The sequence below is a fragment of the Anser brachyrhynchus genome, assembly GCF_964034855.1.
Source record: "Anser brachyrhynchus genome assembly, chromosome: 3".
NCBI classification, from domain to species: domain Eukaryota; kingdom Metazoa; phylum Chordata; class Aves; order Anseriformes; family Anatidae; genus Anser; species Anser brachyrhynchus.
Window position 1 is genome coordinate 29,869,558 of NC_137696.1, and position 13,158 is coordinate 29,882,715.

At 42.2% G+C, this 13,158-nt stretch overlaps 1 protein-coding gene across 1 annotated transcript in view; it reads left to right on the forward strand.

Annotated features, from left to right (window-relative positions):
* The window catches only part of LOC308192121 (uncharacterized protein), a gene marked incomplete at its 5' end in the record, with an annotated part of 233,436 nt that overhangs the window by 60,372 nt on the left and 159,906 nt on the right, over positions 1-13,158 (forward strand). The window lies entirely within an intron of this gene.

The following is a 13,158-nucleotide window of genomic DNA, read 5'->3' on the forward strand; positions in this document are numbered from 1 at the left end:
GCTATACCACAGCATAACATAAATTTGTTTTAAATGACTTTTTGTAGCACTCAGAGACTTGCTGTTTCAACTGTCTTCCCCTCCACCCCCAATGGCTAAACACTTTTTATCTCTCTTTCTGAAATCTTATTCTGTGCTCCATATGTGTGAGCTCTCCTTTTGAAAACTTGCTATTAATTTTTATGGTTAATTTTTATGTTTGGTGTAAACGGGAAGCATGGAATCCAGGTCAGTCAGCTTGAATCCATGGGAAAATGCCCCTAAAATTAATTTATGATGGATGAGATTGATGCTGAAAAGGCTGACTTGGTTTACTTAATTACATTTGGAGAATGAAGCTGAGGGCTTGACAGCACCAAACGGAGGTGGGCACAGCAAACCCCAGTTCTTGGCAGTCTTTGCTCACAGCTTTGTCCATACAGCTCTTTAATGATTGGTAATATGCTGCTCTTTGGCAACTCCTGAACAAAATCCTGAATTAATTTTGCACCCAGGGGAGAGTACAAATCACTGGTGCGATGCTGTTGATGGTGTTTATTTTTCGGTAATTTCAATAGTGTGAAGAAGCGGTTCTGAAACACAGAACTGGGGAGGGAGGAAAAAGAGAAGACTTCCTAACAGGAGAAAGAGGGTAGCAAGGGCAGGGAGAGAGGATATGTCTTATCACCATGCCCAAGGAAGAGTGGAGATTTTGAGAGCTGAAGACTGGGTACTGCTTCACCTGTGGAGAGCATGTGTCCTTGACAGGGATTTCTCCTTCCACGTACACCATAACTGCTTAGTGCTAGGTGGGCTACAGTCTGCTGGCAACAAAAGGATGTCAGCAAACTCATTTCTGTTTGTCATCTGAATTATCTTTAAGCTTCTATGATGGTGTAATTTCTTTCTATACCATTGAGGAATCAATTTTTAGACTGTAACATCAGAATAGATCTCATATACATCAGCACAAGAACTTTGAGCAGAAGCATAAAGTGCTGCCCCTTCTCATTTGGCAAATGAAGGGAAGGACTAATGAAGTGAGTTCACACACAGTTTCATTCAACCTGAATTTGAAAATGCTTAGCTACAAAAGTGCTAAGAATTTTCATTTCTGGAAAAAAAAAGGATGACTCAGAACAGAGCTCCTAGTTCAAACCTATTGTAGTGATATTTTTTTTTAGCTTGGCTTCTTTTGTTGGTGTAGGAAAATGTAGGAGCTTCTGAAAATATTTTTCTATTTTAAACAAAGGGAGCTGTGTTTCTGGGTTAGGGAATGCTGGCGCTATGTCTTTGTATGGGATCTTGACACTCTGGATCTATCACAAGAAAAAAAAAAGATTTTAACATCGAATTAATAGTGATAGAAACCTACCTTCTGAGTCATCAAAACTTAGAAAGCCTGGAGAAAAAGGAATTTTCTTAGGCTTAAATATGTTATTTCTTTTTATTTGTGTGTTCAGCCAAATTTCAGAAACAAAGTCATGCATAAGTGCTAGCACTTTGTTATGTTTCAGACAGTGATTCTGTAAAGCCCATGCAAATGGCATTTCCATATGCAAACACGGCAATGTATATGGCCACTTAGGTGTTTACAAGCATACAGCTTGTGTGTGTACATGGCTATGCAATGGTACATGGACTTTGGCCGTGGAAATGTTGTCAATAAAGTGCAAAACCATAGATGTATACATAAGCACATTCTCTGCTTATTAGCAACCTGCCATAAACCCCTGTTGACATAGCCATTGGTTGTGCGTAATCATCATGCGCATTTTTAACTATCACGTTAAGATTCCCAGTTTCTTGTAAAATCAGTCACTACAGTATTTTCTTTTTTTATTAATACCTGTGCGTATGAGGTGTCTGACAGAGTTATTATCCACTCTGGTGATGAAAAACTCCTGCTGAGGTCCAGGAGAACAGGATTGCAAAGACCAGCATGATGTCTGTCTTATAAAGCGCTCATTCTTCTGACTGACCATCTGTGTGTGAAAAAGGACTGCTATTACGCAGCAGTAGTTCTGTTGAGTTTGGCCTCGATTTCTTTTTTCCAGATTCTGCCCAGCAAAGAGGGAGGGAGAGAAGGGAAAAGAGAATTTCATTGGGGAGCGGAGGAGGTGGGGGTGGAGGGAAGGAGGGCTGAAAGCTCAAAAAATGAGCGACTGGTAGAAGAGTACAGTAAAGTCAGTGAATAATTTTACTGTCCTGGTCTAGCAGCTTGGGAACGTGCCATGTAAAACAATAACATCTTCCAAGTGAGAAAGGCAGAGAGGGAGGGGAAAGTTAGGGTGCAGAGTAGGGAGGGGACTGGAGGCAAGAGAGGGATTGGATCCTTGAGTACAGTCATTGCCAGTTCTTGGATCAGCTACTTTTTATTTTCATTTTTTTTTTCATTAAATATTTGACACTGAGTCAATGCCCAGGATATAAAATCTGTACTAGGCTGTTGCCATTGCTCGACAAATAACATTACAGGTAGGCTGCTGGCTTCAGGTTTTACCCAAATAAATCATTATTGCTTCTCTGGAGCCTTATGGACCTCACTTCTTTGAAATTGTTGTGCAGTACTGATGCAGGTCTGGAGGCAGGGCTCCAGGAAAGATGTTAGGGCTGCCATGCGACTTGGCCTGGAACTTTTTTAATTTTCCTTCTGTCCGTCTACTGAAAATGTTATCCAGGGGCTTTTGAAGGCCTCATAGATTTGTCCATGTTTTCTAAAGGTCTAGTAGGCTTATCAATTCGGACACCTCCTGCCCGTTTGCTCTGAGCCAGGACTACAGCGCATGTCTGGGATTTTGGCACAGAGGGCTTCTTGGTCAATGTGCTGAGCTGCCGGGAAAAATTAGCAAAACTGTGCGTGCGTTGCACAGTTACCAGGTGCCTTGGCAAGGAGAGTGCTGCTTCAGGAAGCTTTGGGTAAACTTACAGAGCTTTTGCTGCCAGCCTGTTTTCTACGCCAGTTAGACAGTGGTGTGTTGCAGGAGTGTTGGCCTTCACGTGTGCCACGGAAGACAGAGGAGGCTTTCAGGGCACGGAGGCGCAGAACAAAGGGGCTGTCAGCTCGCCGTTGGAGAAGACTTCCTGTCCTGGTGGAGATGGTATATGAGGCTTGGGCAGTGGCCACCCGCAGCCTGGGTTTGGGCTCACATGAATACAATTATTGTGGTATCTTGCAGACATCTGTTTTGGAGCAAACTGATGCTGTGGCTCAATGTGGCCCTTAGTTCTTCATTTAATTAGAAGTTAAACTCCAACAGGTCTGATGCACCATCTGGTGAGAAGATGTACTGTGTGTGCTCCTGGCTGTGCCCCTCCTCTTCCCCCAGCATCAATGCACCGGGGACAGCGACACCGGGCTGCTGCTGGATTTCATGCCTTTTTTCATCAGTGGCTGAGTGCGTCCCAAGAGACATTTCTCTGGAAAGCTGCAGCAAACATGAATTTCAGCTGCCAGTTTAACGGGTAGTTTTTTTCTGGAGGGGGTGGAATTTTACCAGGCTCTGGGCTTCCAGTGCAAGAGGAGGGACAGGGCTAAAAACCCAGAACGCTCTTGGGGATATTGGATAATATAAAGCATTTGAGCCAGTGGTGATAAGAAGCAAGCCCCAGATCAACACTGAACTGGTCTGAAGAAAAAAAAAAGAAAAAAAACCATCAACAACAACCAACCAACCAAAAAAGCCAACCAAGAACATCAAAAAAGTGAGGGGTGGAAAGGGAGAGGGAAGAGGAAGCTGAGCTTTCTGCATAAGGTCTTTTCACAAAGAGCTAACATGTACCATAGCGTTTACTGAGACCCAGCAATGAGGTATGGAAGAGAAACACGTTGCTTTACTAACTCATAACCCATGTCAGTTAAAAAGTATTTCATGCTTTTATGAGGATGGATGTGGCAAGCCTCCAAGAAATGGGTGAAAATGATGTAGAAAACACTTCCCCAGTTAGCTAGAACATTGTAATGATGTAATAGAAGGAATGGTAATCACAGGAGGGGGAAGTTATTGACACAGGTCTGTTCCATGTCATTCAAATTCTTCCTGATCTAAAAATGGGAAGAATAGTGAAAGTACAAGATTTTCTAATAATACAAAACTATTCAGGAGAATCTAAAATCAAGTCAACCATGGGGAGTTGTAGGCACTATTATGATGCTGAATGGCTGAATCTGATCTGTCAGGTTATTTTCTCATCTCAGTAAATGAAGAGTGAAGAAACTAGTGCAAATTATACTTATTCCATGACATGCAGGAAATAGATATACCCATTTTGGGGGGAAGCAACTCAGGTGTCGTTATGGACTGCTCTGACAGTCAGGTAGCATTTGGTAGGAAGGAAATAGAAGTCAAAGTACAGAGCATCATGCCGCAGTGCAGTCATACCTGGTCTTCTGTGCGCAACTCTGGAAATCCCGTCACTGAAAAATGCAAAGGGTTTTAAGAAGAACTGTAGAGATGGATCATAAAAATGCTATGGAATGACTTCTACCTGACAAAAAGCTTGATAGGCTCCCTAGACTGGAAAACAGTGACTGCAGGCAAGGGATGATCATTGCCTCTAAAAACAATGAGGATGAATGAAGAATAGAGAAGGTGAATAATAGATGGAATTCTCTATACAGTATTTGTCATTCAACAGGAGCTACAAACACTCATTTAAATTCTCAGGTAGCTGATTTTAGTCAGGCAAAAGGAAGTGTGATTAAGTCACGGACTCCATTGCCACAAAATATTTTCCTGGACAAAAGCATAAGCAGATCAGAAAAGTATTAGGCAAATTTGAAGATGATAGGTTTGCAAGTAGCTATTAAACATGATGGTGCAGATGCAAACTTTCTTAGGAAGTCCCTAAGCTGGTACCTTGCTGGTAGCTGGATGAATGTAGCAGGGGAAGAGTTACTTCTATATACACCTTTTAGATTGGACTACATGCTCCTTCAACAGTGCCTAGCTTATGAATCATATTTTTCCCCACTTGCTGGCATAAGAAATGACTGAGAGAATACTTGTCAGCCTGATGCAGGTGGCAGAGCACATTGCTGAGTGAATGGGGAGGATGTTTCTGCAGAGCTTTGTGAGGAGGTGAGCTCCTCACAGCATGACAAGTGAACAGTGGTCGTGGCCAGGGTGCCCATGCCCCTCTCTGGCTTTCCAGGTGGAGGGGATGATGGAAACTACTACAAGGCAATGTGCTCTTCATTTAGCACAGTTCATCAGTCTTAGTCCCAAAGGTGATTGAAAACACATTTTTACAACAGAGAAAATGAATGGCCACAGTTAACGGCGTAGATGGGAATCTGCTCTGGGAAAGCGAACAAAGGCTGATCAGAGGGTTGTGTTCTTGTTGATAGTGTGGCTGCTGATATTTTTTTCCATATCGGTGTCAAAGAGGGAAACCAGCAGCTCCTATGCCAATGAGAGGCCTATCTGCTATGAATGTCAGCACTTTGTAAACTACTTCACTCTACTCCCTGTCTCTTCCCTTCACCTCTAAGCCCCTGCTTTAATAAAAGTTTTGGATGGAGAGAGATTCCCTGCAAGACTAAAATGTGCCATGTAGATGTACTGCAAGTGTGTAGAAGAACAGAGCGTCCTTTTAACATGTGCTCTGGGTTCCACTCACAAAACTCTTATGGTAAAAAAGAGTAAGAAAGACTGAGTGAGAGAAGACAGGTGAAAAAGCAAACATGCTCTGATCCAGACATAAAAGCTAATAAGAAAAGAGGGATCAACAAAACACTTGATAACAAGTCCATGTGAGTAGTCTCGAAGTTTGAGTGTAACTTAATGAGTTGTGCTGAGGATCTGAAATGCTGAATGCATTTTAGGTGGTTGTTTTCTTTTTTCCTTTTTGTTTCACTTCTGATTTCAGTCCAAAAATGGAAAAGCAGGAAATCCCCAAAGAAAGGCAGTTCGGGAGATTTCCAGCTCATTTTGGGGCTCTAGAGATTCAGATAGTTTGGGTAAACCTGTGAACTTTTGGATGTTTATCTGAACTGAACCTGAACTCTAAATCTTCTAAGGATCACCCGGCTAAGTCAAAGGGAGGAAGGCCTATAATGATAATTTTAATGTTCTTTTCTCATTCAGCCATGGATATGACTCTCCCCAGCCTCCTGGGAATTTCTGTGTGCTGCATTAAACAAAGGAAAAGCTAAATAGTGTGTATCACATATGCACAATTAAACATTGTATGCACCATTACAGTTTCAGCTGCTATACATCCCATTTGCAAGTTGCTGTCTTTGGAGGAGGATTTAGCTAGAAAACAGATGACTGTTTCCAACCTGACATTGCCTCTTATGATATCTGTCTTTCTTATCAGTTGAAGAAAACGCTAGAAACAAAATTACTATGCTATAGGGAGCAAAACAATAAAAAGATAATGAAGCTCATTAGCACTATATAAAGTATGTGTTTATTTCATTCCACTGAATTTTTAGAAGTGAATATAGTAACTTTTTCCTTGTCTGACCTTATAACCACAGCATCTGAGTTTTTGATGTATATCTGTGGAGACCTCTGGGCAACAGGGAACGGTTTATAATCTCTCTTCCATGGAAAAGAATTCTGAAGCACCAAAGATGCTATCATAACCTTCCTGATGTCAAAAGCAAAGCACTAGCCGATTTTTCTTGCAGATTTTACTAGAAGCAGTTAGTATAAGAAAGTCATAGCAGAGGTAGTGATGAAGTCAAGATTTTCATCTCCTTTGTCAAACTGTCTGCACATACCCCATCATCTACTGTGGTTATCACTGGTTCAAATTTGTACTCTTGTGTCAAAGGTAAGGAAGCTATTATACCTTCCCTGCTTGTTCTCCAGCTGTCGTATCTCCTGTCCTTTTGCAACTATTTCAGGGAAAACAGTGGTCTTACACTTATTAACAAATGTGCAAGGTGAAAACAAATGGTCTGTGTTCTAGTGCCCTTCCAGATTCAAGAAAAATAATGGCTATAACAAAATTTCCTTGGTGAATCTGCAAAGTAACAGTTTGGCAGCAAGCTGGAAGAGGCAGTGTGCCTCATTGTTGAGGTATGGCAGTATGGTGCCCTCTGCTCCTGTCACCTGCGTTGGGACACCGTGCAAGCACAACAATTAGCAGCCTTCCTGCAGTCTGTGGGGAGGGTTAGCGACCACTCGGTAAGGTCTTACTCTCTGGTGGTGCCTGAAGTTACGAGGGATAAATCTGAAGCTTATTTTCCATATGCCTTTCCAAGTTATCCTTTTAATGTTTATGACTGTATTACCACAGCAGCAATCATTTGTGCCTTTTGAGCTGTCTGCCACTGCGGGGGAAATTCAGAAGAGCTCTTTTTGTTTTCAAGGGAATGTGGAAGCCATCAGCTGTCACTTTGGACTCCTGGGTTTTCAGCAGAGCTTGGCGTTCAGTAGGGGCACGGGCTCTCATCAACTTCTCTGTGTGGGAGTGGATGCGTATTGAGATCGCTTCAAAATTTGAGGACTGCTGCTAGGTTCCTCAGGCATATGAGATGTCTGTTGTGGCATTCAGACCGGGCTCGGTCACAGATTTTTGACAGGGCTCTCAAATCAGAGTTAATTTGTGCTTTCAAACAGGAACTATGTGGGGTTCAGTGACTTTGCAGGACTTCCATGTTATTGAAATTTGCATAGTTTTCTGTTTTCCTGTGCATGTGGATCCATGTAGGCACAAGGTCCACAGATATGAAGATACAAGAGCTGCAGCTTAAGGAACAATTTTCATCAGTCTTTGTGAACAGAGATTTCCAGTTTGGCATACTTACCTTGCACATCTTCACATGGCACTCAGTCTTTCTAAAGTGCTGCAGCCTAGTGAGTGTGCTTGAATAAAAGCACTCTACAGCCTCATGAAGCTCCTAGGAACATTGTAGTGGAACTGCTTTTTTTATCCTAATGAAACCAGTGGAATGAAGCACTGAAGGAGAGAAAGATATTAAGGAACAAATCTTGCGGAGGTAACGGCTTAGGAGAAACATCCATGCCAGCAGGATGCAGGAATGCCTCCTAGATACACTTAACCTGATATGTGCAACTGTGTTTACACAGCAAATCAGAGAAGATTAGCTACTATACACAAAGTCCAAGGAGATCTGAACCAGGGGAATTATACTTATTCAAGGGATACAGCACAGCAAACTTTTTATGATCAAAGATTGCTTTGGGGCCTTTCCCACAGAATGAACACTTAGTCTCTTCTTGAGATATAACTGTACAACTGATTCAAGTGTTCACTGTCTTGAAACCTTTTTAGTTTATCCCAATATGCATTTTTCCTCTTCTTTTCTCCTAGTATTTATAATATTTATTTTGCCATCCAAAGAATGGTTATGACCTTCTTCTGAAGACAGAGCATTTGATGCATACTTACAAAAATTGAATACTTGAAAAAAATATTTAGATTCAAGTCTCGTGATATCTCTTATACTGGAAACATTTCACAGAGGTTTCAGTGAACACGGGTCACCATCTGCAGTAAGATTCTAGCGCTGATGCTGCTTTATCTCAGAGAGAAAGACAAACGAAGCAATAAAATGGGATTTTCAGTGGAAATGAAATCATTCAAAGGAGTGAAGCATAAGAATAAGCAGTCTCTCACACCCTCAAAAGAGGGTCTTTCAACTGGGGCTTCAGATGAGGAAAAATTTCCACTGGAGGTGCAATTAGGAGAAATAATTGGGTCAGTTGAACTCTGGGTCAGTTGGCCTGGACCTCATTGCCTCTTAGGACTGATTCTGTACTGAGCTACTGGCTCAGCGGAGCGCAGAGCGTGACTATACGTGGTCTTTGTGGAGCTCTGATTCATCCTTTTCTGAATCTGAGTGCAACAGGCTGAAGCACAGACTATTAACATTGCCAGACCATAGGGGAGCCAAGATCCAGATCCAGATGAGGATCTATACAGCGTGGTTTGGATCCTGCTCGTCCCTTGAGCACTGCAGCACACCATCTCACTTTTGCTTTCCCTTGTTTCTCATATTTGTGAGTCACGCAATTCTGTCGACTCACAGCCTAGTGCCTTTCTCCTGGTGAAGTCTGAGAACGATGATTAAAGTCTTATGTTCTGTTATTCCACGAGTTGCCGCGGAAATGAGCTTGAGGTTGCAGATTTAGTGAAGTATCCTATCTTGTGAAACAAAGGTGAGAGGGAAGTGATGCTGTGGGCCAGAAGCCTCGTGTGAGAGTCTGTTGCCTGAGATCAGCCGAGGTCAGTCTGGCTGTCTTGGTACTTGCTATTTTGTCTTACAGCATGTCAGGAAACCTCATTAGGATCTGTTCTGATTAAGAATTATTCATTACTTAAATACAGATTTTACAGCCTCATTTCCTATGTCCTTTTAAAAATAATGGCTGTGAAATTTTGGTTGTTTAGTGACTGCAACTTTTTTACTTGCACAAAAAGGAATAAAATATGCCAAAAGCCTAAAATATATGGGGCAAAATTCAAGAAAAGCTGAGAAAAGTACCAACACACTCCTTATTAGTACAGGATGCAGTGGATGTCCAGAGAAGAGTATAAAAACAGAGCATTATTAGAGTGATCTTTCATTGTTAAACTGTTGAGATAACCAGCAATCTGCAGTCTAGGGACTTCCCATTACAGGGATTGTATCTTCACCTTTGTTTTATGCCAGTGGTCCTCACTTCCTTCGCATTTAGCATGATCCAAAATTATCCAAGATTTTGCAGGCTGGAAGAAACACCTCTGCATGAAGTTGTTAAAAAGGGTGGTGCAATCTCTGAACAGCCGGTATTATTGTTTCCTAGTCGGTGATACTGCCAAGTGTGTAGGAAACGAAATTCTTCCTGTACAAGTATTTCCTATAATTTGTACCTTAATTTCCACTATGCTGAGTAAAATCACTTCCTGTCCTGGGGTGGTCTTTGTTTTCTCTTTGGGTGTATGGAAAGGCTGGAAAACGATATGGATTGCTCAGGATTGTCCTTTTCCAGAGCTCTGTGCCGTGTGACCTGTGGGATCGTGCTGGGAATTTCCCCCCTCATATCTGATCCCTGCGTACGATTTATAGGAGAAGAATGAAAGTCCTGACATTCGCAACACAGAAATGTCTATTGCTTATTTCCCAGTAGAACTTTTGACTTAAAAGATTTAGATGCTTTTCCTTATTAAATGGAGTGTATACTTCAGTGTTTTCAACTCAAAGCCCATCAACATATCTTCATATTTTGTCAGGGGGCCCAGCTGCCAATTCTCAGTGGAAGCGCTGTTAGCGGTGGTGGTAATCCAGCATGGTGGTCTGAGGAAAGGATAGGAGCCAGACGTTTGCGTTCAGGCTCCAGTTTTCTCCTGTATTTGGCTACAGTCACTGAAACCAAAGGTTTAAAAAATAAGAACCAAAATAAAACAGTATCTGCTTTGTGATAAATAAGCTGGTCACCCCAAAATCTGATCCCCCCACTTTTTAAAACGTTTCTTACCTTTGTGTCTCTGTTTCTTGATCTGTCAACTCTCAGGGGTGCTGTATTTTTTAAAACAAACTTGGCTTTTTGATAGATGGTTTCAGTGCAGTGGTTAAACATGAGAACATAAATGTGTGGATGGCAGATTAGGTTGTTAATTTTGGTCTGTAATTGCAAACTGAGAGTAGAGAAGGAAAAGTTGTACAAAACCAGATTATGTATTTGAGACTTGAATCGCTGCCATTAAATCTCCATTTCGCTCTCTGTTATGCAAACACGACCCCGGACCCCATACTCTCTGCTCTGGCTTCCAGCTCATCCCCACTGTCACCACGGTGGCATTGGGCAGTTCCTGAGGTGGGAGAGGGAGCTGAACGTCTGCTGCGTGGTGTCCTGCAACTCTGCCCCGACACAAAACACACTTCCCACCTCCAAGATGCTTTCTCACGTCTTCCCCTTCCGAGCCTTCACTCTTCCCCAGCCTTCACAGGATGGCGCTCCCTTTTCTTTCAGAAAAGTTTTATGTTCTGATTGCTAATTTTAACCTGGTTATTGTTTGTGAACTCAATAATTGGAAAAAGTCAGTTATTGGTTAGCAGCTTTAGCGGTAAATCAGTTCCAGCAGCTCTTTGCTGCTGCTAGCATGAATCCACGTGCTTCTCAGCTAGAAGCTCTCGTCTCTCTCTCCTCCTCTCTCCCTGAGATCCTTTGCTGGATCCATGTGGTGCTGGGGATGTAAGCACTTCAGAGGAGTGTTGCAATATATGGTTATGATTCTAATTTTTGGCGTCAGCTTTTTATTACAAGTTGTTGCCTGGCTGGAGGCATGAGAGAGTGGGAGCAGAGAGGGCTCTCTACCATGTGCGAAGCAGGGAGACGGCAGGCAGCAGTAGCAGAAACAATACAATAGCATTTCTCTGGAGCATGAAAATGGGTTCTGGAGCAATCCCCTTGGCCCCTACTCTCTTCGAGAGATCCTATCTATCCTCTGACTGATATGTTGGTAGCTCTGGGGTTTTTCGTGTGGGCCATGACAGTTCTGCTTGGAGGAAGGGTTAGAATTTCAGCCACAATAAATGTTGCAGCTCAAGTCAGTAGCATGCAAAGTGTTTTGGTCTGGCATGAAGTATAAAATCCAAACCTCTGCTTTAACATAAAATCTAGCCTAGGTACCAGCGATCATTATGTATCCTGTCTTGAGTTTGGTTTTCTTGTAGGTCTAAAAATGTAATGAAAACGTAAGAAGATGTGTTTTTATGAACACATACAGAATAAATGTCCTGATATGCATTTTTTTTCTGTTTTATGTAAGGCAGAAGTTGATACTTACACATAAAAACAGTAAATGCAAACAAATTTCCAAACAAAACCCTAGTAATAACTGTAGGAGATTGTGAGAAAGTATCAGAGATGTAGTTATCCTCTGACTAGCACTTAATAAACACAGAGATGCAAAGATAAAATTGAACTCAAAAAAAATTAAAAAAAAAAAAGGAATGAAAAGAAGTCAAGGAGAGAGATGCTCAGGTTTAGGCTCTGTCCTGAGGTGATCTTGTGTAGCAGCCTCAGATACTATCAGACATTATTATCATATATGCACAGCACCACGCACAACTCACCCTAATAAAGCACTGATGCACCATGGTTGATAGGAAAAACAGAGTAATAGACATTCCCTGGGACACAAAGGGAGAAAAAGCATCAGACTAACCTAGTGTGGAGGCAGGTCTGATCCAGCTGAAGTTACTAATTTCTAGTCCAACATCAGCCCTGCTAACCATAACCTGGCCTCTTTGAGATTGAACAGGTCCCTGAGTACCACGTTGTCCCATGCTTTGAGTTCTGCTGGGCTTCTAAAAGGAATAACAAGACCTAGGGCAGTCCTCTTGGTGGGCTGAGGGAAAGGGCACAGCCGTGCCCTGGGGAGGTGACTCAAGGCTGGATTTGCTGGGCTGTAGCATGCTGAAGCAGCTGGATGGAGGCTCCTGAGGGGCATTAGTGGAGGTTGGAAGTTCCCAGGGAGGTGGCAGTGCCAGCTGTGTGTGGCCTGGGTGTCTTATTCTGCGGCGCTTACATCTCCACACAAACTACAAAGGGAGCAGAGGTGCCTAAATGAGAGCTAAAGATCCCACTTAGGGGTTGGGAGTGAGGTAGGCTGTGTGTTCTCATGTATTGTGTTTGCCTGTAAGAGAAGGCTTTGTGGTTTGTTAAATTTTGGATGAGTTTTGGACCTTCCTGAAAGTAGTCAGGGAACAAATGAGTGTACAGAGTCCTTCTGAAGGAGAAAAAGATGGAAGTATTCCATGGAGATGTATTAAAGTAAATCCAGAAGTGAACTGATGACTTTACAACCCTCAAGCAAAGTATTCCAGATCGTTTGTCTTGTGCAACGGGATCATGCATGAAATATGAAAATGCGTACATGACCTTCTTTTAAACTGCTGTGATTTACTGCTGCCAGAACGATGAGAGAATGAAGATGAGCGTATGAAGAAATCAATGTTATGTGGGATTGCAAAATGATGCTAGGTCTGATGAATCCTCCTTCAAATCCTTTAACCACAAGAAGTCTGCTGCTTTGCTCAGATGTTGCAGAGTGGATATCTCATCCACTCGGATTTGGAAAGGCCTTAGCTCTCTAAATGATTTTCAGCAAAGTGGTGTTTGCCTTCCTTTAGTATGTGTTTATGTTTTGTGCAATCTTCTGGATGAAGTTAAGTTTTGTTGTCATGTTTATTATGTTATGTTTATTTTATTT